We start from the raw sequence: 24683 nt of genomic DNA, 5'->3' as shown, positions 1-24683 counted from the left end.
CTAACCTTTATTTTAGGGGGATCATTCACATAGTACAGAGATAGTCAAAGAGGATGGATATACACTATACAGTTTGCTGGTGTACTAGATGTATTTAGGACTCCAGGGTAAGCAAAAAGTTTATTAACTGCCTCAAGTAGGCCCAGGACAGACTGATCAGTCAGTCAATCAGTCCATTAACAAGTGTTTATTACACATTTTCTATGTGTCAGGCACATGGTAAGGAATAGGGAGAGATATAGAAACTAATTGTTACTAGACAATAGCACAATACTCCTTTATGAGTGAGCTTACTTTCCCTAGTGAATTATAAATTCATATTTAATAATTCACAGATCTGGAACTGAAATAGATCTCAGAGATCATGTAGTTCAACTTAAACATTTTACATTTGAGAAAAATGGGTACTAGGGAAGTTAAATGGGTTAACAAAGGTCATGCAAGAAGTAATAGAGGTTTGATCTGAACACAAAACATTTATTCTAAGACCAGTGGCCTTTCTGTTTTACTATGTTCCCTCCTTATTGTTCTAGACTTCTATTACTACCCTGTGTGCCCCTTTCCTTCTTTCACAAGAGAAAATAACTCAATTTCTAGGAAGTAAATATCCCATCCACCAAAATCATATGATTCCTATTACTCACAGAATTAATGAAGAATGAAGTCTAGGTTTCCTCATCATCACCAACACAACTTGTGCATTGTCATTCACTGGGTCAGAATCTCACAATTCTTGTCTTTACCTCTCTACTCCAACACTGCCTCCCTTATTGACATATATTGGTATGTGTGGTTCCCTCAATGGGTTACATCATTGTTCATTATCCTTCTTCAAAAATGAGTACAATTATGCCTATATGCCATCTCCCTTATTTGACTTCTTCTTTTTCTCCAGATCTCCATCCTCTGGAGAACCAATGCTTCACATTCTTTTCCCATTTACATATTAGGGAATACACAACTCTCTCTTAAAGGTCAAAAACAGGAATGTATAATATACTTATTTCAAGTGTAGAGGTTAATCATAACTGCATTTTTAAATGAGGAAATAGCATACTAGAAAAAGTGAGTTAAGGGTTGAATAATTTACTTTTTTTTCTTAAAGGGAATTTCATGTTTTTATGCAGTAAATAGTAGAGTGAATGAGCTCTTCCTAGGCAAAGTGCATATCAAGTGCATTGAGGTATATGGGGTAAGACTTATAGTGTGGGGGCTTTTCCAGAACTTTACGGGGTTGCTTATCTACCTTTGATGTCCACCTTCACCAAACTCTCACCTTTGGCTCCAAGAAGCTGTATTCTATACAACCAAGCTATCACTGAGTTGGGGCAGGGGAGGAAGGTGTCTACCCCAAGCATGTGAAGGCTTCCCTTAGTGGAATGGGTGGTATGACAACAATTTGTTCCAGTGACCATGAAGATGGCTGAAGCAGGTACTGTGGAGAGCTTACAGCTTGGTCAGACATAGAAGAATTCAAGGTCATCCACTATATCCCAGGCCATTGTCAGTCGTCCTGACTTTTGTCTAACCACTGGACTTTGATGTCTCTGAAAGACACAGTGAGGCTTACAACTTTGTGCCCTTCTGCCTCACTTAAATCCATTTCACTGGCATGTCAAGACATCACCCCATGATGTCATTGGTCCTCTTTAAAACTAAGGACAAACAACAATAACCTAGGGCACACCTAGGCACATCCACAGATGACTCTTTGGGAGAGAGATCTTATGCAATACAGGATCACTATTTTGCGAGTGAACATGGTTGTGTTTCAAAATATCCTTAAAATGTTGACTATAATTGGATATGAAACCAGACTTTTTATTTCAAGAAACACAAGTTTAGTTGCCTTTAACTGCCATCTGGTGGCAGAATAGCTTCATTTCATGCAGTTGATATACAAATACTAGCATGAATATATTTTAAATAAAAGAAAAAAAATTCATATATACATAAAATTCTCATAGTTATATAATCAGTGGAGTGTTATTTTTGTGTTTGACTGACCCTTTTTTAACAAAGAAAATAAGTTTAAAGATTAAACTCTAAGCTCAAATTTTGTTTTTCTGAAAACCTCAATTGATTTGAAAAATATTGTTTTACAATTTTCCATTTTGCCTAAAGTGCTGTTCTGCAAATTAACTTTCCTCTAGTGCTGTAACTTTGAAAGTTAAAGGAAAAGTGAGTCCCCTCCCACCATGTATTTGAAGCAAGCCTAAGGACACACAAGACATTCTGAGGGTTGGCAAAGTTACTCGTTCCTATACCACCAATAGCAATGTAATGCAACCTCATTTTCACTTTGTCACCTGAACAAATGTGCACATCAGCATGTATGGGTCAAGTATATAGTTTGGCTAAGTGATAAGAAATATGATATGGCTATACAATCTTTCAATATTCCATGATAAACTGTATTAAAAGAACAAGTTTGATTACATATTTCCTGGTGCTGATCTGGTTTTGAAATAAGAAACTGAAATTCTCAGTTCACCCATTCACAAACACATTTATTATTGTATAGCATTAGTTTTCAATTCATGAAAACATGAATATCAATTTAATTTTTATACTATCAGATACCTAAAATGATGCTATTTAAGGCACATTAAAAACGAAAAATGTTCTTAAACTATGGAATCAGGGCTGACTTAATGGAAGTAAAAATTAAGGAGATGCCTCTGTGACAATGATTTTGAGACTTTTCTAAACAAACAAAAAAACAACAACACAAAAGCCTTCTTGTTATGGTGCCCAAATTTCCCATGTTACTTATCCTTAGAGAGGCCCTACTGAATCTTAAGTATCACTTGAAAGGGGACATAACACCATCAACACCTTAACTTCATTATTTGAGAAGATTTACTAGTCAAAGACCCAACAGGACACAGGAAAAATACGTTTTGATAGTGATGAGAAAATAAAAAAATATGTGGTATTGGTGCTATTTGTGGGAGCAGTATTGAAATTTAGATCTTTTATAGTAAGAGACAATGAAAAAGCATTAGGATATTAAGAAGTGCCTCTCTTTTTTTTATCTTTGTTTGCCTAATACTGTGCCAAACCTACAGTAGGACATCATAAATATTGGTTGACTAGATATTGCCTGAGGGTGAAGACAAAGAAAGATGTTAACATTGAGAATCAGATTCTGAAAGTGGGATAGTATGCTGAAAACCAAGTTCATGTATATACTCTTCTGTTCTTAATGATCCTGATACCCCTTCCTAGAATAACCTGGTGATTTAACCAATGGTACAATCAGGGGAGTTGAAGAAGTGGAGAAGTTTTCAAAATGGCATTTAGACACTAGGGTCACATGAGAGACACTACCAGAACCATTTCTAGGATTGTTCAGCATATAAGCAAGCAATGTCTGAATTGTGGCAGAAAAAGCTACACAGTTTGCAATGTTCCTGTATAAAACCCCCTTAACAAAAACAGTCTAAAAGTCAGAGGAATTCTTATGTCCCGAAGAGAAAGAAATCAAAGGTTATAACAAAAGGGGATAAATCAATACCTGTTCAAAGCAAGTATCAGGAATATCAATAACCACTAATCTGTCTTGTTTGATGAAGAGTAAGTATCTATTCCGCCTGACAAGGTCAACTACTCCATGTCTGTTTGTAATCTCCATACCACACCATCTCCTCTGAGAAGTTTGCTGCCTCCTTGATCAATCCCTCTTTCCCCTTCAGTGACTCTTAATCCACTCATTCCCTTCCTAATATACTAATAAAACATATGCAAATATGCTTCACTTAAATTCAGTTGAAATCAAGAAATATTTGATAAGGTTTAATATGTATAAGACACTCTTTAAGTGTTAGGTATGAGAAAATAAAGTATAATCCCTGCTCTCAAGGAGATTATGTTATACTTGCAGAAAACAGTGTATAAAACTATACACAAATGTTAAAACAACACACACACACACACACACACACACACACACATATATATATATATGGCAACTAGATAGTTCAGGGGAAAGATTAATAGAGTCAGAAAGAGCAGTGCTCAAATCTAGCCCCAGACACATATTAGCAATGTCACTGTGGGCCAGTCTCTTAACTTCTGTTTGCCTTAATCCACTGGAGAAGGAAATGGCAAACCACTCCAGTATCTTTTCTAAGGAAACTCCTTTAACAGTAAGGTACCCAGAGTCACAAAGCCACACAGGACTGAATTGACTGAACAACAACCTACATATAGTATATAAAAAGCACTATACAGAAGGTAACCTATGAGGAAGATAAAAGCTAGCTACTCCCTATTGGGTAAAGCCAGTTTCTGAAATGTGTGCATGTAGCGGCAAGCACCCCAAGCACGTCCTCAGGGTTTGCTGCCCATACAGGTTCTTGGATCTGCTTTGATAAAGGAAAGCAACTCAAAATGGGTTAACAAGCTTACTTTAATCAGTCAAATATATATCATTTACCTTGTTCAGGGGAAAAAGGTCAGCACCCTGAACTTCAAAGTATACAGGCAGAATTATCAAGACAGAAACAGATCAAATGGACAGATTTCAAACTGTCCAACCATTACATCCATACCCAATCAACATCTGGGTTTTTCAAAGCCGGGGGGCGGGGGGGGAGTCTGGACAACAGCTTCCCAGAATCCAGATCAAATCACAGAACACTTCTCAAAGTGAGCCCCCAAAACAAAGCTACACATCAGGGCTTATATAGCCTTCTCCTGGCTCAGAGAATGTAACAACCTTCTGGACCCACTGGCCAATCAAGAAGTATCTACTGAAAAACAAGCCTCCCACCCCAGGCTCCAGGTGCACTTTAGCCTAGGGGCAGGGAAGAGCTTTAAATTTGCATTTCCATTACATTGCATCACTGGAATTTCTAGCCATTCCTTCCCTTCTACCATAAAGAGTACCTTAATCTTTAGTAATTTCCTTCACCTACACATTGTCCCCCAATAGAATAGCTTTGTGAACATGTGTAATAAAAAATAATGGAGGAGGGGGAGTCAATGTTATGCAGCATAGCCCTACCAGATAATCATACTGCTATTTTTTAAGCTTACCTTGCCTTTAGCCTAAAGGAAAAAAGGTCAGTATTCATTTCTTCTTTATCCTGCTTAGGAAGGCTTATAAAAAATAGCAAATAAAAATCACTAATGGTTTAATGTCAATTTGACTGAGTATCATTCCTGGAGGTGCCCAGGGATTTGTGTTTGGCTCTAAACTGCTTCACATTTTCATCTCTGATTGAGTTAAAAAAAATACACAGTCTTCTTATCTTATTTACAGATGAGAGCAAGCTAAAATGCATAGCTTAAACACCTATTCAACCTCTGATATTTACTACCTCCTTGACCATAGGGAAACCACTTAGCTAACTTTGGGCTCATGTTTTCTTAGCTGTAAAATCAATGTGTTGGCCTGGATAGCCTCTTATTCCCTTTCCTATTGAGGATATTTGATTCTATGAACCTCAGGTTATAGTCTGTTCCCAAAAACTTCTCAGCAGTCTGAAAAGTAAGTCAAATTTAATAAAATTGATTTTAATTGAGGGAAATACATTTTATACTTTGGTTCAAAAAATAACTTCATAAATATAAAAAAAAAGTAAAAAAGATTCATAGCAATTTGTCTTAGAAAAATCTAAGATTTTTATTGAACTTTTAGCTCAACATGGACAGCTAAGTGATACAGTGGATAGAGAGCTTGGCATGGAGTCAAGAAGACTAATTTTCATTAGTTCAAATCTGGCCTCATAAACCTTTACTAGCTCTGTGACCCTGGGCAAGTAACTTAACACTGTTTGCATCAGCTTTCTCAACTGTAAAATGAAACAGCAAACCACTTCATTGTCTTTGCCAAGAAAACCTCTAATGGGGTGTTTCACAGATAACATACAGGAGGCACTATAGGTTTTGGACTCCAGCCTCTAACAGGTTCACTCTTGATTTAGTCAGACAGGAAGGACAAAAAAGACAGCTTCTTACATTATTCTAGTCTAGTCTTCTCAAGAGGGAGTTACTGATAATGGAAGCACCAACTCTTATAGCATTCCCAAATCCCCCTTCTCTCAGGGGCCAGAGAGAATATATTAGGAGTTACATCTCCTACAGAGTCCCCTGAATCTCAAGAGGGGCCAGTTGAGGCAAACACAGATTCTCTCCAAGCTTTGATGGGGGTTCATCAAGGCACACAGAGCATTACACTGTCATATCACGCTATGGGTTCCCCATTCACTGACCAGTGCCCACTTGCTTTATAGGGAAGCAGACAAAGAAGAATGTCTTGCCAACAGTAAGCTCACAGGTTAACTTTAGCCATATCCTCATTCTATACAAGCACAGTAAATATCAATTATGTCACCCCCATATCTCATGGCACAGCCTCGGTAGGACTTGTCTATTACTATCCAGAAGGTACAGGAATTACTATCTAGGATTCTTGAGGCTATTCTGGAAGTTATTATCTAACACCTGGATACTAGAGACTGCAATGGCTATGGATCCTGAGAAAATGAATTCTTAAAGGTTAGCAGCATCCTCCTTACTTACATGAGGTCACTAAGACACAACTGAAAACAACAACAACAAATACCTAAATACAAGTCTACAATGTGACAAGGTAATCAAAAAACTAATACTTGGCTTACTAGCTAATCTAATGCCTAGTTTTTTGGACGGCCATTTTTTTGACTTTTAAAACTAGACTTCACTAATAGAAGTATCATGTTCTGGATGAGGTAACTTTTCGGAGAATGATGTGGAGCTCTGAGTGCCACATTTTAGGAAGGACATTTTAAGTTCTATAGAGTTCAAGGGAAAACAATCAAGATTAAGCTCTTTAAGATACAATCTTTTAAGATTTTTATATGGGGATAAATTGAAGACAATTTCCCTGTACACATTCTACACCAAACCAAGATCATCCTACAAAGTCCCACAATGTAATTTTACAACCATTTATCAAGAAGTTTCTAGGTACCTGTACTAAGTTCTCATTTTACCTTCCCATTACACAATTTCTACCTTAAAAAATTCTGAAAGAAATCTGCATTCAAAAATAAATGAAAACTTATGTTAAACTTTATTGAACAAGATTGCTCTCCCTTTCTTTCCCTCCCTTCTTCTCTCTGTCTCTTTCTCTCCCCGCCCCCGCCCCCAACTCCATGACCTCCCCCACCACAAAACAAAAGCAAAAATCAGCAACAACAAAATCCTCCAAATGAAAGAAAAATGGACGCTAGCGAGAGCTTCATGGCCACTGCTGGATCGGGGGCTTAATTTAAGACCTCAGAAGGAGCCCAAAGAGGAGACTTTTATCCTGCTCTACCCACCTGTCCATCTTCTGTCCATTCACATTTGGGTATTGCGTGTCTGTGCAGGACAACATAAACTGTACTCTCCTGTGTGTGTACATGCCCTTCCTTACAAGTCGGCCTCCTGCATGCTGGTCCTAGGTTGGCCCATCCAGGTCCACCCCACCCCCGCCAAATGGCCTGGTCCTCTTCCACCTCTTCCTTCCCTGTCTGAGCTACACAAGTCTTGGAACCCTCCCTTCTAGAGGCCACTGCCTCCTTCCTGCCTCTCTCCCTCCCTCCCTTCCTTCCTCCCTCCTTTTCTTCCTCCCTCCTCTTCCCCAGGACCCAAGATATTTACATTATATAAAAATCGCTTTAGGCAGAGGTTTGAATAATAATCCACTTTCTCAAAGTGAAAATTGTCTGGTTTAGGTCTGGACTCATAGTAGTGTATTCTTCCACACCTGGAACTCCCATGCTCTAGGGCGATTTCATAAAGAAACTGATTAAACTGTAATTGATCTATTGTTTAATGATTGACATGGGCGTACTATACTGTTTGGCCACCAGGTGGTGGTCTGGCAATCCTGAGTAATATACTTCTCTTCCTCACTTTTTCTTTTCTCAGAGATTTGGAGTGTTTGTGAACTATATTCCCTAGAATCTATAATAGCATCCTCTTGGAGATGTGTGATAGAGGGGTCTTTTTGCCTCTTTCTAGAGTAGGCACAGCTATCCACTGTTTTCTCTTGGACTGTAATGACTCTTAATTGGCTGCTAACCAGGTACTTGATGGAGACTCTTAAAGAGATATTCCTACCTATTAAGCCTCTTGTTTGCCTTGGGATATGCTTTTCTCCTTAATAGTCCACAAGCTACTGTGAGCTGCTGATCTCCTGATCCTCCTAGGAAAACCTATGCCATGAATGAGGGTGCCTCCTGTGTGTGTGTCATCCTTTCTTTGGTACCACACTTTATGATATTATGAAGGGCAGGCCATGTATGTTTCAACACCTCCAGAACTCAAAGGTGCCTGGATTTTCCATGTCTTGCTCAATTTCTACATCCTATTATCTTTCAGTCTTTCATTCTAAAAATGTGTGTTTGGGAGGGGAGGACTGCACTTCTCATCTTCCCCCTTGCTAATAAAGGAGTATACAAAGAATTAAAAGGAGAGGGAAAAAAATTCAAGAAAACTAAACTACTTGAATTCTAGATGGTTGTGTAATTTATTAAAAATAATCAGATAGTATAAGAAACCAAGCAAACAGCAAAACAATCACAGTTAGTCTTAATTTCTAGAGCCTACATAAAGTGCCTTGTACCTAGCTGAAATCTTAGCTGAGTAGGATTCACAAGTGTTAGACCAGAAAATAACGCCCACTACCTGATTCCCTTTTGTTTTACTGAAATTTAGAGGGGATCTTAGTGCCCAGAATATCCTTCCTTCTTTTGTTTTGTTTTGTTTTTCCTATAAGCGCTAACAATATGAAGAGCTGATAATGAGGAAAGAAATTTTAACCCATGTTTCTATAACTTTACAGGACATATAGATATTGGTAAAATATAGATATTGGTGAATAGGGATAGGAAGGAATATTTTTTTTTTCTTGAATGATGAAGATCAGATCCCTGAACAATTATCCAAGGAGACACCAAAGTTTGGTCAATACCAAGCTGACTATTTTTCTAGGGGATTGCTCTTCCCTATTTCCTTAACTGAATATTCACTAGGTTCCAGAATTATTTGATGATGATAATTGCTTTTGAAGCAGAAAACAATATAAGGGATAGTGAGGGGCAGATACTGAAGAAGAAAGGAAGGAAAGGAGTCTGTATGAAGTACCTACTTTGTACTAGGCCTTGTGCTAAATGCTTATATGTATGTCACAAATATAATTGTAATTTGATCCTCACAGCAACCTTTCAAGGTAGGTGCTACTATAATCCTCATTTTACAGTTGATGAAAATAAGGCAGACAGAGGTTAAGTGACTTGCCCAAAGGCACATTTATTGTAAGCATCTGAAAATGGATTTGAACTCAGGTATTTTTGTTTCCAGACCCAGTGTGCCGCTTAACTAGGATGAAGATATATGGATGACACAGTTCTATAAAAAGGAGTGAAAGGTATTAAGGAAAAGGAGCCAGAGGTTTGTAAAAATACAACTCTTTTAAGAATGAAATTTAAAAGAGAGTATAGAGGAAAACTGAGAAGGGGGTAATGAAAAACAGTCAGAATAATGCATGTGTACTTGTCGGGCAGCTAGGAAGTCCAGAAATAAAAGACTATTCTGATTAACATTGAATCTATTCACAGAAGAAAAAAAAAAACAACAACAACAGAATCACAGCATTTCAGTGATGGGATAATCCTCAGAGGTCAACTATTTCAATATGTATTTACCAACAACCTTTCTACAATGTCATTAAGCACATTTTACTTCATTAATAGAAAAACCATTCCAACTTCTGAAAAGAGCCTTGAGAATGCCTTTTCTTTGTTTCTTTGTGTTCTTTCTTCCTTCCTTCCTTCCTTCCTTCCTTCCTTCATTTCTTTCTTCTTTCCTTCCTTCCTTCCTTCCTTCCTTCCTTCCTTCCTTCCTTCCTTCTTTCTTTCTTTCTTTCTTTCTTTCTTTCTTTCTTTCTTTCTTTCTTTCTTTCTTTCTTTCTTTCTTTCTTTCTTTCTTTCTTTCTTTCTTTCTTTCTCTCTCTCTTTCTCTCTTTCTTACCATTATCAGATGACAATGATTGAATAAAAATGGAACCTCATCTCTTGTAAGGTACATATTTTTAATCTTCATTTTATATATGGTAAAAGTGAGGTTGTGAGAGATTGATAATTGCTTAAGATTATACTACAAGAATGTCAAAATTCAAATGTAGGCCCCTCCTAACTCCAATTTTAGTGTCCTTGTTCTTTTAGGAAAGAATCAGTAATATTTTTTGAAATTAATTACATTTTCTCTTTTTATCTGGTATATGGAAGACTGGAGACTTTTTCATTGTCAAAGACAAGGAACAAAATAATGAACAAAATACAGAAAAATCATTCTAATTAATAGTTTTAACCTATTTACTACTAACTGTTGTCACCGCCACCATTACTTTTACTACTAGAACCCTTTTTCCTACTCCTACTAGCAGTAGTAATGTTACTACTGCTCCTGCTAGTGCTGCTGCTCCTACTTCTATCCTTGCTATTGCCTGTTCTATTCATCCTCCTATTACTAGCACCACTTCTACTAGAGCTGCTTCTTCTCCAACTACTACTGCTATTACTATTATCACCCCCACTACTACAACTACTACTGCCAGTACTACTCTTCTTACTGCTGCTGCTACTACCACTGTTTTTTTCCGTTGTTTCTGCCTCTACTAGGACAACTTTTGCTCTACTGGTTTTACTACTGCTAATGCAATTGCTGCTGCTGCTATTATTACTACCATACCAAACACTAGTCCTGCTCCTGATACTCATAATTCTATTACTACCAATGCTATTCCTGCTACTACCAGTGTCAAATACTACTACTCTTGCTACTGCTATTGCTTATACTACTGCTTTTCCTACTTTGCTGCCACTACTGTTACTGTTGCAACTATTACTACTACTACTACTACTACCAACTACTACAACCACTGTCTGCCTTGCCTGAGCTTTAATTCTGGCAATTAAATAAGGATATAAAAATGTCCTTCTTGTTTAGATGAGAACTTTATCCCTGCAGAACAGAAAGGAAAGTAAAAATGTCTTTCCCAATGCCACTCAAGCAAAAATAAATAAAATTAATCCAAATGTATGTATTTTTTCTAAATTTATAGTTTTCCTTATAAATACACTATAAAGCAGAAAGTACAAATTTGATTATTGATCATTATTTTTGATAATTTTTCACAATTGACCACTATTATTTCAATGAGGAAATTAAGACTCAGGAAAATAGATGTCTTGGCCATGGTCAAATACTTTGTAAGTACTGGGGGTGAAATTCAAAGTCAGACCATGATATTTAGCTCATCCTTCTTTTTTTTTGAAATGCCATCCTATAGTAGCAGGCCAAACACTTGAACCCAAATTATCTGACTATAAATCTGGTACTATTTCCAGTAAACCATGCTTTCTGCCTTCCTTAATTCATTGTTAAAAATCTAACTTCCACAAGTATATCAAAAGCTTTCTTGAACCTCTTTATATTGTAAATCTAGACTACCTTTTATTTAAGTGATTTCTAAATTGTTAGTACTTGTTGTGTTAAATGTAGAGAGATCAGATGCATCTCATGCATGTGAACATAGTGACTCAAAATACTTTAGAAGTGAAAGCCTACATTTAGCAATTTAGTCATTCCATAGCTCTATGAATTTGTAATGCCATGCACAGAAGCTTTCCAGAAGAACTGCTACTGTGAACAGCTTTTTTTTTAAGATTCTGATTACTCAGTATAGTGATCACTCTATTCCATAATAAAAGCAAAACATTCATGGAAAATCCAGGTATAGCATAATTCAAAATACAGCATTCTCCATATTTCAACTTATCACAGAAAATCACAATATAATATTCACAACATATTCTCCCAATAAAATAGTCACTCAAGTTAATTCAATCAGTCACAAAAGAGTCATTCTTTAGTTAATTCAATCAGCCACTTATCAGTAGTATCAAAATACACAGTCAAAGTCTTCCACTCTTGGGGCAAAGTCTTGATTAACTCAGTCACTTATCAGTAACAATAATCAAAGTAATCAAAATACAATCAGTCACTTATTCAGTAAAGTCTTACTGAGTATCATACACAAAATCATCTACCCCTTAGGTCACTAGTAAACTATAATTCCATAATTACTCAGTACCCAAGGAGAGGTCTTTTCTTCATCTTGACTTGGGGCCTGTTCTCAGATTCTCTGGATCCCCTTCCATGGTCCCAGATTCTACCTGGATTCACCAGACTGTCACCTGGGTTCAATGGCAGACAGCTCCCAGTTCCTTGACCAGCTCTCTGGGCAGGTCCTGCTCCACACTGGTGTTCACAGGGGCTGGTCCATGTCAGCTCCTTCACCATTTCTGCTCCAAGGAATTCAAGGCTCAACCAAGCCATAAACAAACAGTCTCAGCATCCTGGTCATGCTTCAGTCACATGGGCTCCTAGCTCCTGGGCTCCAGGGCTCCTAGCTTTGGATTCCAGGCTCCTGGGCAACTAATTTCTGGTCTCCTGGCTCTGGGCTCCTGGGATCCTGTTCAGAAGAAGCTCCACCAAGATAAGTTTTCAAGACTCAGTTCTTCATTCTTCTGTAGCTGTTTTGCCACCAAATCTCAGTCTCAAGGAAATTCTGACTGTGCCTCGCTGGGGCTTTTCTTATATACACAGTATTACCTACTTCACTTCCTTTAGTCAACCTTTTCCTGTTACTTCAGTTAACAGGAGACAGGAGTTCATACCTTCTGTTCCCCCAATCAGAGGCTTGATCAGTTGCTAAGTGCTAAGTACCTGATACTTTTTGCCAACACAAAGGGATCTACAAATTCAAAATTACATTACCATTTCAGAATTTTACAGAGATGTGCTTATTGTTGCCCTCTAGAAACATTTGCTATACATATTACTTCCTTCCCTAATCTTAATAGAAGAGGTAGCAAAGGACCCCAAAGAACCATATTTCAGAGGAAATAAGAAAATATAGGAGATTCAATGGTATAATATATAAAGAAAAATCCAAAAGAAAAATAAAATATTCCTTGAACTTTTTTCCCCTTAAAATATAGTTATTTAGATTCCTATGAGTTATGAACTGTTAGTGTGGGACCTAATTAAAAATTAGAAATGGTGTAGTGTTCAGCAGGAATGAATTGTTTAAATTTAAGCTCAATTAAACTAGCAAAAGGTTGATTTGTTCTTCCCTTGCTTAAAAATCTCAATATAAAACCTGTCTAAGCAATGCCTACAATCTGTCAGGGTACATTCTGGGAGTAGGTACTGAATCTGTGAAAAATGTTATCATCCTATTACTGCTATAAATTCACATGGCCCTGCCTAAAGTTGAAAAACATTCTCTGTTCATTCTGAAATATTAGCATGATTAACTTGAATTTGAGATAATCAGACTAACCAAAACCCTGCCCAAAATTCACTGATGCCTTACTAAGAAAGAAAATGAAGTTTGTAAAAACCTGAATGTCTCACATTGAGGGGTTTATTGTGTTATTCATCTTGCATGTCACAGACTAGAGGTTGCATTGATATTTACATTATGAATAGCACTTTTTTGAAGCATGTAAGACATTTCTATTGGTTTTGAATAAAACCAAATTGGTTTCTGCACTTAGACAGAGTTGACGTGGTAATTCACAATTCTTTATCATGTCTACATACAAATTAGAATCTCCTATACAAATCCCCAAGCTCACTTTACCTGGTCTTCTGATTCTCTACCTCAAGGCTGGAATAACCCTGAGTTCTCAAAGGCTGTAACAAAATAGAGAAAGCTCATGAAAGGCCTACAAAAAATTAAAAAAAAAAAAAAAAACAAGGATCATAGCTTCAAAGATTGATTTGGGTATAGGTATGGTTATAGAAGGATTTTATTGTTTAACTGTCAGCATTGTTTAGTCTGTCAATCAGTCAGTCAATTGACTAAAATATTACTAAGTGTTAGGAATACAAAGAAAGGTAAAAAATGAAAACAAAAACCAGGGTTTCTGCTCTCAGCTATATTCTAATGAGGGAGAAAGCATGCTTATAATTTTGAACATACAAAATCTATACAGTATAATCAGAAGGCTATCTCAGAAGAAAGGGTTTGTAAAGTGGAGAAGGGAAAAAGAGGTCTGCAGAATGTGGGATTTGAGTTGATTCTTGAAAGAAGAAAACAGCAAGGGATGATGAGAGAGAGGATTCTAGAAATGGGGACTAACTGTGCATGGGGAGATAGAGTGAGCTGTGTAGGGAACTACAAAAACGCTGTTGTAGCTAGCTACCTTGTAACGCATGTAAAAGGACATATAGTATAAAAACACTAGAAAGGTAGGGATAAGATTGTGAGTGGATTTAAATGCAAAGGATTTTATTTTTAATCCTTAAGCTAAAACATAACCGTTGTAGTATATCAAGGAGACAGTTGTCCCCGCCTCCAAAAGTACCATAGCCTACAGTGTTCCCTACCATATGTCAACATATCGTATCACTATTATTATGATTATAACTGACTTTAAAGACTTCTATTGCTACTTAATACTTTCTTGCTCCCCTTGTTCCCCTTCTTCTTCTTGTTTGTATTCTCCTTATTCTTATTCTTCTTTTTATTGTTCATTTTGTTGTTTTTATTCTTCTATTTGTTTTTTTTCTTGTCTCTGTACTTCTTGCCCTTGTTCTTGTCCTAGTTCTATAATTTATATAAATATCTGATATGAGTAGTAGAAAATTTGAATGCCATATTTACCTATTAGAACCCCCAAAAAGGTATGTGGGAAGTAATCTGGGGAAAACATAGCAAAATATCTAGATGTCCTTCATCAACAAATGAAATAAAAGGTAAGCATGATATAAGAGATCAAAGTGCTAACTAACCAACTAATTAAAAGGCATTTTTTTAAAGAATCTGTCAAACATTTTACTGCAGAGTCTTGAGAAGTCAGGAACAAAAAAGAATTCCTAAGCAAAGGAATATATGAAAAATGTCTGGTCATCTGTATTGTCACAAGAAATTTGAAATAATGAAAATGGATGTTATTTCAAATGAAAAAACAGAAAGCTTGAACACTATTAATATTGGGAATGATATAACAGTTATATTAAGTCAGATGACAAATTGTAGACTTATTACAAAACTTGAAAAAATAGATATAGAGAAAGCCCATATTTTTTTTCTTAGATGCCTTACAATCGTGCATGAAATGCTAGCAACACATTTTAGCAATTAGCTCTCAGATGCCAGACTTGTCCCACTTTTCTTAACTGACTATACATCCATTAAAGAATAAGAAAATCAGGTTCTCCTCTAATTATAGGCCATTATGTATTTTTACTTTACACAAATATTTAAAAGTTGTGTCATGAAAAACAACTATAAACACTTTAAAGAAATCTATGGTGATTAAGAGAAAAAAAGGAACATTGTAAAGGGTCTAAGGTGTAAAAAAAAGCATTGTACTATTTCCTCTTTTAAAGGAGGTAGATGTGAGAGAATTCACAGGAAGATAAAGAACTTGGGATTAAAAAGGAGATGAAGGAAATCATGTAGGCACTTATAGGTTTTTGGACAAGTAAAGTTGTTTAAAATTTGAATATGGGAAGGAAACATTGGAAGAAATTGAGGAAAATTTGAAGGAGAAGATATCTTTATTTGCAGGTTGAAAGAGGAAGATGATTAAGAACAAGCAAGGAGCATATGAAAGGATAGAGGAAGATAAATCTACTTGAAGAGATAGTTTCAAGAAGTATAAGGAGTTAAATATAAGGCACTTGACCTATTCATAATGGCTTTACACACATACACACACAAATAGAAGAGGGATAAAACTAACTATGTGTCTCTTCTAAATTAGATATCATTGGAAGGAATCACACACACATGTAAAGAATAGCAATTGAACATTTAGAGGAGGCAAAATACTTTAGAGATTAGAAATAAAAGTTATAGCCAAAAATATCTATTCCAAGTTTATAAGACAAAAAAAAACAGATTGAGAAAGAAAGAAGGAAGGAAGGAAGGAAGGAAGGAAGGAAGGAAGGAAGGAAGGAAGGAAGGAAGGAAGAAAGGAAGAAAGGAAGAAAGAAAGAAAGAAAGAAAGAAAGAAAGAAAGAAAGAAAGAAAGAAAGAAAGAAAGAAAGAAAGAAAGAAAGAAAGAAAGAAAGAAAGAAAGAAAGAAGGAAAGAAGGAAAGAAAGAGAAATCCTATCACCTATCTCATAGATATCATTGAGGCTTGGTAGAATGAAACCTATGATGGGATCATGATTCTGGTTCTCAACAAATCAACTCAACAAGCATTTATTAAGTATTTAATATACAACAGAACTATCTTAAGTGCTGGGGACAGAAAGAAGCAAAAAAAAAAAAAGAATCCCTATGCTCAAGGACCTGGTGCTCTAAAGGGGGGAGATAATACATAAAAAGGCATTTGAAAATTGAATGAGGTGGAAGGAAGACATGAAGTTAATGTAAAAAAAGTCCAAAAGAGATATGAGTATATCCTGGAAAGGCATGTGAAGATAAAGCTGGCCTGGACATTCTCCTTTAAAAGGTTATGAGAGGAACGAGTGAATCTCAATGAGAGGTTATAAGAGTGGAAGGTAAATCTAGAGATAAAATGAGTTTCCAAGGTCAAGTGGTTTCTGGGGCATAGTTGAGCATCTTGCAGAGTCAGTAGTGCAGCCTGGAGAAAAATGGTACAGTATACATTATTTAAAGGAAGTAGAATAAAGAAATGGATAGGGAATTAGGTACAATTGTACATTAGGAAGATAATATCTATTCATCTGAAGAAATCTAGGAACCATAAGGAGAAATCATGACAGAAAGTATTTGCATGATTATCGATGTTGAAAGAAAAAAAATATTTTGTCATTGGTGTATACTTCAGATCACAAGATTAGAAGAAGGAAACAGACGAGGAATTTGGAGGAAAAAAAGATTACAAGGCTGGCATAGCAGAACGATATATTAGTGATATGGAACTTCGATTTTCCAGGTATGTGTTCACCCTTTCTCCCTGATAAAAGCAGAGCAGATAAAACTTTTTTTGGTTTTCATTACCCATAATTTTGCCCTAACCTATATCAGGTTGCTCAGGGAGGGCAGAAGGGAAGGAGAGAGGGAAGGATAGAATTTGGAACTCAAAACTTAAAAAAAAAACTGCTTAAAATTGTTTTAATGCGTAATTGGAGAAAAATAAAATATTATTTTAAAATGGTAGAAGGGGAATTCTATCTTAAATCTAATCTCACTGTTGGGGGGAGAATAATTTTGCTACTTCAGATGTGATAGGAAATCAGGGTGTGGAGCACTCTCTTCTAATATTAATGGTAGCCCAGGAGAGGATATCTACACATAGTCTGACATGCATCTCAGATTTTAATTAAGCAACTTTTGAAGGGTTCAGGGGAAGATAAATAGCATCCCATGGGGTAAAATGCTACATAGGAAATAAGCCAAGAAGAGATGGCAGTTGTTCAAGAATGAAATTATGAAGAAATTAGGTTGGAAATGATTCCAACAAGGAGGGAAAATAGAATTAATTTGAAAGAAGATTCGTAAGGAAAGGTAAGGGAAACAAAATATTTTGTTGTTGATTTGGTTTCCTTTGTTTTACCTTTAGCTAGAATAATTGGGTGAAGAAAAGATTAAAATACAATAGGTATGAATGGTGTGATTCTAAGTGATATTAGAAAGAAGTCAGAGTTGATTAGTTATTATCATGCTTCTGTTTGGGGTTTTTTTTTTTTTGCTTTGTTTTCCTTTTTGGAGGGGGGAAGTCAGGGCAATTGGTGTTAACTCACCCAAGATCACATGGCTAATAAGTGTTAAGCATTGGATTTGAGCTCAGGTCCTCCTGACTCCAGTGCTGGTGCTCTCCTCACTGCTCCACCTAGCCACCACCCCTGTTTTCTTTAATAAGACTTTCAGCAGTATGAAAATAATTGGAGGAAATGATACAAGACATAAATAAGGGGATAGTAAGAGGGCACGTAGCTACCCTTGATAAATTCAAGTTACTTGACTGAGAGGAAAATTATAAATTTATAAAGATATTTACAAACCTTAAAGCACTACATAAATGACATTATTACATGAGCTAAATCTTCAGGTCTAGAAATAGCTAATAGATATAATTGCTGAACCAGTCTAAGTAATATTTGAAACATCATGGAAAATGGTGGGAAAGGTTTTGCAATATTGGGGAGGAGAAAATGTCAAAATTTACACCCCACCGCACCTCCAAAGAAAGAAAAAGAATGAATCCTTAAAGCTATAGGCTAATCAGTCTGATATCAATGGAAAATCTAAAACCAACCATAGAAAAGATTGCTAATACTTAAGTAGAAAAGGAAGTAATAATTACAAAGAGCCAATATGTCTTCATCAAAAAGAGTTGATGCCAGTCATCATGCTAGGATTATTAAACTCATAGAGGAGGGGAATTCTGTGGTTCAAGTTTACCTAATTTTTTTTCAAACCTGTTGCTACAGTCTTTCATATTTTTAATGTAGAACAATAATATGGACTGGATAAGAATATAGTTAGATTGGTTCTGAGGCCATTGGGAAACTAAATTCACCTAAACCATTAATGCTCATTACTGATTCAATGTAAATGTGGTGAAAGTTAACTATTGGGATGCCACAGAGATCTGTGCAGAACTCTGTGCTGTTCAGCACTAAATAATAATAATAATAAATTAATTAAATGCCTTTTTAAAAATCCAAATGGGGATCAATGAAAATGATGAAGTATTTTATGTTTTTTTCATGTGAATATTTACCTTAAGAACTGAGGATGTTTCAGGGCAGCTAGGTGGCACAGTGAATAGAGCACCAGCCCTGGAGTCAGGAGGACCTGAGTTCAAATGTGACCTCAAAAACCTAACACTTTGTATCCATGTGACTTTGGGCAACTAACTCACTTAACCCCAATTGCCCCCTCCCCCAAACAAAAAGAATTGAAGATGTTTTGCCTGGAGAAGAGAAAACTTTGGGGGAAGAAGTATACTTATAAGCTCTCTTCCAGTATTTAAAGGCTATTAGATGAAGGGAGGGTTATAGTTGTGCTTGGCTGCAGAGGGCAGAATTAGCATCAATGGACTGAAGCTGCAAAAAGGCAAACATTTGATTTCTACGGAGGGAATCTTAAAAGCTTCAAGCTTTCAAAAAGTGAAATGGTCTGCTTTGAGAGATTAATGGGTCTGCCTCTGTAGAAATAGTCAAGTATAGGCTGGATACCCCATTTGTATGTTTTTCTATAATTGGTGTTATTTTCATGTATGGGTTGGACTAGACAGACTCTCAAATTCTATTTTGTGATGATTATAGTTTCAACAATTCTTGGACAAACTTTTAAAAAAATGCCATGATATCTATAATCGCCCTTGTTGATTATTGTGCATTCTTTATTTCAGTTCCATGCATATAACTTATTCACATAATGAAAATATATAAAACAGATTTAGAAATATTGAGAACACTACACAAATGATGATGTCTACCTTGAAACCTGATATCTACCTAAGACTCCATAACAATGTGATAGTAATGCTAAGAGCAATTCAAATAAAATATGACATTTTCAGGGAAATATTTTAAGTTTATTATAATTCTGCTTATCCTCAAATTCATTATTTTCTTTCTGAAATGGAATTAATAATTGTTGCTTGTCCTTCATTTTTGAAGAGGAGCAATGATATCTCCAAGTAATGTCTTGACTTTGCACGTGAATTGGATTTGTGAGTCATAGTTGCACAGTTTTCAGTTTTACTCTTTCTTTCAGAATCATTGAAGTCCCATGGTAAGACAAAAGTCAGGACAACTAGCAATGACCTGGAATACAGAGAATGACCTTGACCTCTTCAATGTCTGACCAAATTCTAAACACTCCACAGTGCTTGCTTCAGTTACCTTCATGGATATTGGCACAAACTGTTCTCACCTGCCCGTTCCTCTGGGGAAGACTTCACATGCTTGAAGAAGACAAACAGGTGCTCAAGGAGGACTAGCACCTCTGTCATGAGGACTTGTAGAGCTTTATTTAGAGCTACTCATCCACTTTTGGACAGGGCTGCTCATCTAGTTTGGTGGCACCCACCTCTCACCTGTAGCTGTAAGATACTGTAGCATGTGCGGCAGCCACATCCTAGTAAAATTATCTTGGCAACAGGTCTAAACCAGATTGTAAGAAACCAATTATTGATTTAAAATCAAAGTAGATGAATGGAAATATCTTATCACTCATTTGATGCATATAGATGATATAAGACTATATGACTCCACCAGAAATCAAATTAAGCAAGTGCATTTTGTAGAATCATTATTCAATGATATAAATATTCTATTTCAGTTTAATAAATCAAACATTTAGAATGTACACCAAGGAAACCTGGAGATTGAAGGTTTCAAGTTTGTTTCTCTTATACTTATATAAGGCAATTATCTCTGAATATCTTGTCTCTTTCAAAGTAAGACATAATGAGCATATGGACATTGATGTGAATCATGAGGCTGAATAAGTTAAGAAACCTGGAAGATAAGAACATGTTTAAAGAAATCAACATCTAAAAAACTTTTCATAATAATACTTTGAGAATTGTAAAACTGTTACAGATTTAGAATATATTCTAACAGAGTCTTAAAACACAAAGGAATCAAATGGGAAGAGAGAATGCTCTAAAAAAGAAAAAGGAGAATATGGAAAATTTCTCATCACCTATAATTATGATAAATATACAATAGTAAACATGCAAATTATATGAAACCAAAAATACATATTTTTGTATTTTTATTATAATGAATGAAAAATCATATAGAAGGAGGCCAATAAAACTATAGCTTTTCTGAACAACTGGAAGGCAACACTGAATAAAATGAAATAAAATAAAATGCTTTTTTTTTTACTCAGATAAGTTACAGTGATACACAGATGTTTAGCAAAATATTTTACAAGTTACCCCTCATGCTCAAGCCTTATCAAAACTTTCTTAATAAAAACACATCACCAACAATTGAGATCTCATATCACTCAAGAAATATACAGAAAATATGAAGAAAAGAATACATTGAGTTATTCTTCAGAGGTGGAAAGGGTAACTCATAGATTTGGCAATTATTGGAGAAGCTACCCAAAAGAATGGTAACATTTTTTGGCAGTTAGGTAGTACAGTATATAGAATGCTGGGACTGGAGTCAGGAACATTTGAGTTTAAATCTGACCAAAGATAATTACTAGATATGTGACCCCAGACAAGTCACTTGACCTCATTTGTTTCAATGTTATCATCATAAAATGAAGATTAGTAATACCACCTACATCCTATGGTTGTTTTGAGGATTAAATGAAATAATAATTATAAAGTTCTTAGCCCTGTACATGGCACATAGTAAGCACTAAATAAATGTTAGCTATTATACTGACTTATGTGATTACAGGAAATCTCTTGACCTCATTTATATAAACAATAGAAAAGTCTTTATGGTTTATTCATTTTCTAAGAATATATATGTATATTTACATATATATGTACATATATACATATATGCACATGCACATTCATATCCACATCTATATAATGCCCTTATCCCCCTCTATCTGTATTGCTCTGTGTATTATCCAAGTATCGTGAGACCACTAGACATGTGGTGAGACCATTTTCTGTATATGCATGGAAAACTGCTGTCTCTTTAAAACATGCTACCAGCATAAAGATGCCTTTAAAGGAGATGGTTTGTGCTTATTGTGGTTCTACCTTGCTTTAAATCCACTATCACCACTGCTGAATAGAATAAAGCATATTCTAAGTTATAGAAGGGGTTGTACCAAAATAGCATGTTAATCACCTGAAATACAAAGATAATACCTAGTTGTATACCTCTCTGAAAAACACATTAACCAGGTTCTTCAACTCATAGAAACTTTCACCAATGATATTAAGATATCTGGATTTGAAAAAAATATATATATATATCAATAAAAAAAGAGAATAAAAAATTTAAACTTAAAAATCAAAGTCAAGTTGAAACTATGATAATAATGAAAAACCTAACCACAGAAATGCCTTACTTTCCTGTTGGCAGTATACATCAAACACAATGCTTACAAGGATAGTAATATGGCACTGTCTGTCCAGAGACCTACTTGTATTCTGAAATCAAAGTTAAAAAGGAAGAACATTATTAAAGCATTTACCTCTGGGGTAGGGGGCAGTCTTAATGTTAACTTTTGGGATAACAAAAGAAGTTTTAGAGATTTATTAAATATCATAATAGAAATCCATACAACATTAATAAAACAGGTCTTGTCACCTCAAGGCAGATATACAAATATTTATTCTTATAAAAACTGAGGAAGATTAATGTCAGATATTCTCAGGTCACATCATAAGGTGCTTAAAAACCTGTCAGATATATTTTTGGAATAACAAACATCACAACATACAAAGGTATACTACTGGTTTTATAAAATGTAATAAAGAGTGTTTTACCTCTAGATGATGCCTATGTAAGTACTAAGATAAAAGAATGGAATCAAAAGGTCCTTCATGAGTGACATACACCTAAAACAGTCCAATATGTTTACAATTAAGTTTCAAACAAATGTCTGAGGTATGTGAATTTGTTTACTCAAAATGAGGAGTTTATGACAAAAATTCTGGACCAGCTCATGGTAATCAGAAATGATCAAAAGTTATCCTTAAGGATACAAACTTAATTAATTGATGCAGAAATACAAGGAAATGGTAGAAACTATGTAACATATTGCTGTATGTTGCAAAAATTTAATACTTACATGAACAGGTGGCCAGAGTTATACAACAAAACCTCATCATCTTTTGTAAACTAATAAAAGACAAATTCCCATACTACAGATATAGCTCCCAAACTAATCTTTTTTTTTTGCTTTTTGGAGAGCAATTGGGGTTAAGTGACTTGCCCAAGGTCACATGGCTAGTTTTTGTGTTAAGTGTATGAGCTCACATTTGAACTCAGGTCCTCCTGACTCCAGGGCTGGTGCTCTATTCACTGTATTCACTAGTCGCCCCTCCCAAACTAATCTTGATAGTTTAACAAATTATACTGGAACCAGAGCATTATCACAGACAAAAATGTTGCCCACAATTGCCTGAGCTTCACAATTATCCATAAAAAGTAATGGATAGTATTTTAAATAGATGTGGCCATATTGAACACTCATGAACTCCAAACTATGCAGAGTGAAAAGCTTTTGAATTTTAGAAAGTGAGAAGATTTTTTTTTAATGAGGAAAGGATACGTATAATACTCATAATACATTGCTACAGGAGTTGTCCTGAAATAGATACTTTTAGTGGGCCTAGAGAAGTTAAACATTTTTTTAATATTTAGAAATTATTTTTACACAATTATTTTAGCAACCCTTATAAAAGTCAATAAAACAGTAAACATAAACAATAGTAGTATAACAACATGTCACAGGGAATTTTTTTTTAAACTATGAATGGAATGGATAATCTACTAAACAGCTTAGCATAATGGCAGCACTCTGCTGCCAGGGAAGCTGAGACGGCTTTATTTTTCCAGCTCAGGAGTTCTGAGTTTCAGTGGTCAGTGCCTATTGGGTGTCGACACTAATTAAGGCATCAGTATGATAGTTCCTTAAGCAGGGGTCCACTGAGATACCTCCTGGAGCCCAGGTCCAAAACAGAGCAAATCAAATTTCCCATGCTGAACTGTAGTAGAATCAGGATTGTGAATAACCCTGGTACTACCCACCTGCATAAGTGGGGAAGAAAAAATTCTTTTAAAAATATATAAGACAATTAACTAAAAAGAGAAGTTATTTTGTGCATATCACAATAGTCCACAGAACATTAATGCTAGCTCCCCAAGAGTAGAAACTTTTTTTTTCATTCATTGTTTTTTTTTCATCCCCAGTGGTAACACAATGTGTAGAATGTAATGGGCACTTAATAAATGCTTGTACATTGATTGCAAAGAAAAATATAAGGCTAATTACCTGAGCAAGGATAGTTCTATCTGAACTCCAAAGGAAAAAAGTTGAGAAATTATAACCATGATGATGATACCAGTAAAGGAAACTATCACAAATGATATAGCTATAAAATTGTAAGATTTACTAAGTTCCTTATACATCCATCATGGCATTCAATTATGTTTGAATCTTTTTAGACCCCATAATATCCACTGGATTTTCTTGGCAAAGATAATGGAGTGATGGACCATTTTCTTCTCCAGTGAATTAAGACTCACATTCACACAGCTACTAAATGTCTGAGGATGGATTTGAATCAAGGTGTTCCTGATTCTAGGACCAAAGCTTTATCCACATAGCCTCCATTATGATATTTGTATTAAATTACATGTAATATATCTTGATTTTAGGGAAGACAGACCAAAATAAAAGATAAAGATCAAAATAAAGATTAAGAACAGTAGGCATTCGTATTGTCTCTTGTATGTATGACACTGTCCCTTTCATTAACTTGGTTAAATTATTTCGTAGTGTATCTGGATTGTTTTTCCCCTTTCTAGTGCTCTAGTTATGACCAAATGAGAAGCTCCTAGTTACTTCCAAATTTTGGAATAAAGGAAGAAATTTTGTTGACTCTACCATTTTGTTATTAAAGAATGTCTCTGCAAACTTCTAAAAATCAAACTGACTTTAAGTTCACAAAGGCCTAAGGATTATAGATGACCACAGAACAC

Source organism: Petaurus breviceps, unplaced genomic scaffold (assembly GCF_028583685.1).
Source record: "Petaurus breviceps papuanus isolate PSGF00001 unplaced genomic scaffold, PetGlider_PUasm1.0 41, whole genome shotgun sequence".
Classification (NCBI taxonomy): Eukaryota; Metazoa; Chordata; class Mammalia; order Diprotodontia; family Petauridae; genus Petaurus; species Petaurus breviceps.
Note: the sequence above shows the minus strand (reverse complement) of the source record.